The 3,348-nt window shown below is 39.6% G+C and overlaps 1 protein-coding gene across 1 annotated transcript in view; it reads right to left on the bottom strand.

Moving 5' to 3' along the window:
• Window positions 1-1,131, bottom strand: part of LOC108233105 (vitamin D3 receptor A) — a 66,658-nt gene extending 65,527 nt beyond the window's left edge. The window contains exon 1 of the mRNA XM_017411319.3: window positions 1,015-1,131. The gene's annotated coding sequence lies outside the window, so the exon portion shown is untranslated. The remainder of the gene's footprint in view (window positions 1-1,014) is intronic.
• Between the last annotated feature and the right edge of the window lie 2,217 nt (window positions 1,132-3,348).

The raw sequence follows: 3,348 nt of genomic DNA, 5'->3' as shown, positions 1-3,348 counted from the left end.
GTAGAGGGGGGGGGGTGTGGTGGTGGGGGGGGGGGGGGGGGGGGGGGGTTAGATCCGTCCCGTTATTTCTTGCATGGACATACCGTTCTGCAAAACACTAGTCAGAAAATCTGGAAATTCACTGGCGGCTTTGTTCAATTATACGCAAAGAAAAACAACAACAACACCAGGGGGGGAAAAAAAGGAACCCACCCGGGACGTGGGGGCTTTTCTTTGGCCCGTTTCTCGAACGCTCGTGCGGGGAGATGCAGGACAACCTTCAATCCACGAAAACTTTCAAGGTTTTCTGCAATTAACCTCTGCTTGCGAACTCCATTACACCCCGCAGCGTGCACATATATACATTTCTGTTTGTTTGTTTGTTTGCAAAACAAGAAAATGAAACCGTAAGCGCGCTATCGCGGCTGAGACAACATGTTCGTTGTTTTTGTTTAGCTCATAAGCTACAGAAACGTGATGGTTCTTGCGATGCGATTTTAAGTCAGGTTGCTTGAACATGTGCCAACACACGGCCATATTATTTGCCACATTTTAAATGTTGTTTCTCCCTCCCGTTTCTCACACACAGACAGCTGGAGAGAGAGAGATAACCAAAAACAGAGCATTTAACTAAACTCGGGGCTCGAAAACTAGCTAGCGAAAACGCACGAGCGGGTACGTGAAAATGTCCCGACGATCTCACAAACTCTGTGCTTGTAATTCTGAATACTGCTGTGTTCCCGATGAAGAGCGGCACCGAATCGCCCATCCACGGCGACAATTGCGCCCGGGCTGGCCGCTTGTGTCATCGGTATGTCACATTTTCGCACCTCGCCCGCACGGCAATAACAGCTAACGCTAAGAGCTTTGCACACTTTGCTGGCCTCAGAGCCGCGCGTCTGTTTTTTTTTTTTCTACGCACTTCTCAGCAAACGCGAAAAGGGGAGACAGCGTTTAAATGCACAGCCGCAACGGTGGGATACCTTCGAACACGCGGGGCACACGCCAGGTAAGCGAGAGAACAAAATAACTTACATTAGTTTCACGCGAAGAGCTACGTAAGCAGACACTCCGTTAGTCCAGTTTTTTGATCTGTATCGCCACAGATGGACAGCACTTCTACATAGCCCCGCCCACACAGTTTCCCAGTCGGGCATATCTATACATATATATTATCCCCCTGGCTATCCAATCACAGGCTTCCACTTTGGAATGGTGTGCACGCTCATTGGCGGAGAAGCCTGTCAATCAAGTGTTGACGGTATTTTTTTCAGCAGTCTCCACCATATAGGGGTGTGTCGTGACGTAGCAGATAGCCTGATAGGTAGTGAAATAGTTTTTTTGTGGTTTTTTTTTGTTTTTGTTTTTTTTTACTTAAACAGAGTACAGAACGTATCTACAAATATTCCCCAAAATATACCCGTCCTTTGAGGCACACAGAACTTGATTTAAAAAACAAAGTGTGCGCACATGAATAATAAATATAAAGAAAAGTGCTCTTGTTATCAGTTAAGTGAAAAAATATATCGGAAAAATATATTTTGTTCTCCGCCCCTAGTGATTTATAAGCATTTGAGTGTATTAACCGCAACATATTTTGTTTAAAAAAACCTTTATTTATCATTACATTCCTGATTGCATTTGTTTATTTAAAGGTACTTATTGCAAAGTTTGGAACTAAACAAAAACAAGTTGTCCTGAACTATATTGAACGTTGTAGTTTCAAAGAGTTTACTCCAGTAGTTTTCCAGATATGTTAAATATAATTCCGAAGAGCAGGTCCACACTCAATGTAAACAAAGCACAAGGCTGAGTCCATAAAATACACATGTGCACATGTGTAATGCTGATGCATAAATCTCCCTGTTTAAAAAATGATTGCAGTACATAAAGAAAATATAAATAAATACATTGGCTACAAAGTAGGTAGAAGTACATTCACCTTGATAGATGTTTCACAAAATTATTAAGGTAGTGTTGCATTTGAAAGTTTTAATTTAACTTCTGTTGATCTACAGCTTTAATATGGTCTGGATTTCACTTTTCTTGATATTAATTATTGATATTTAAGCTTTACATTATATATGATAGTTCCACCACCCTTATCACTACCTCTGCTCTGGAAACTAAAGGTAACTGATAGTATAGGCTGCACATGCCAGGAGCATTAGAGGTTAGTGGAAAAAAAAAACGTTTTAGTGACTAATTAATCTGTTCAAGCTGTATATGGTGACACAGCACACAGTTTGTTTCTGTGACAGAGGAGTTCAGTGGAAGTGACAGAGCTCTGTGGTGTTGTACTGAGTCACCTTGGGAGGTCATATTAAAGCACATCAGTTATCACATTACCCACCCTGTAATTACACGTGATCTGTCCCATAAATCCACCCCTAACGCTGAGTGAGGAGATGCTGTGTTCTGTATTAAGCACATATCAGCTGTATTTTAGGCTTTTGGCCAATACATGCAGACAACCTATGACCTTTCAGGAAGAAGGAGAGATCCTGTTCGCCACATCACAGTAGGTATTAAATTCCTACATGTCAAACTAAAGCCAACAGTTATCAAATAAGTCAAGAAAAGGAAACATGAAATCTGTTTGGCCTCAAATATTATATTATATTATATTATATTATATTATATTATATTATATTATATTATATTATATTATATTATAAGTAGATTCATATCGTTAAAGTGTTCAAATCAAACTACCAAACACATTTTTTTTACTTTTGAAACGTAGTTTGTTCACTTTTGGTTTAGTCGTATTGTTCTCTGGAATTTACTTCTGTTTTGTCTCCTTATGCTCCTTTTAGCTTTTATTTACAATTTTGTTTATTTTAGTTTTTAGCTGTTATGCTTACTTTAGCTTATAACTATGATCGTCTTTCTACAGCTGTGCTATTTTTTGTTTTTAGGTCTGGTTTTACTCTTTTTAACATGTTGCTACACTTTTCAGCAACTGTTTTGCTGATTTCAGCTTCTAGCTACTGTTTTGCAGATGCTAGCTTCTGTTCTGCTTATTTTAACTTCAGCAGTTCTGTTAACAATTCATTCTTAACAGCATTCATGTTGCTTTTACCTTGAAAATGCTATTTCTTTTAGTTAAAGTTACATAAAGTGAACATAATTGTGCCTTTGCATGTATCAGGTAATGGTTTCCCAGTTATTGTGAGCAGAATATACAATTTAAAGCCGTTTCTTCGTATGCACATGCTGTTTGACATTCATGAGTGATTGTGTGTGTGCGTGTGTGTGTGTGTGAGTGAGAGCTTGATGTTTTTCCTTGCAGCCTGCCTGTGTGTACATGTGCTGGAATCTAGGCCATCCCTTGTGGCTTTGTGTCTGAGAGGCAGATCGGTCTAT

Source organism: Kryptolebias marmoratus, linkage group LG8 (genome assembly GCF_001649575.2).
Source record: "Kryptolebias marmoratus isolate JLee-2015 linkage group LG8, ASM164957v2, whole genome shotgun sequence".
Classification (NCBI taxonomy): domain Eukaryota; kingdom Metazoa; phylum Chordata; class Actinopteri; order Cyprinodontiformes; family Rivulidae; genus Kryptolebias; species Kryptolebias marmoratus.
This window is presented reverse-complemented; position numbering and strand designations above follow the sequence as displayed.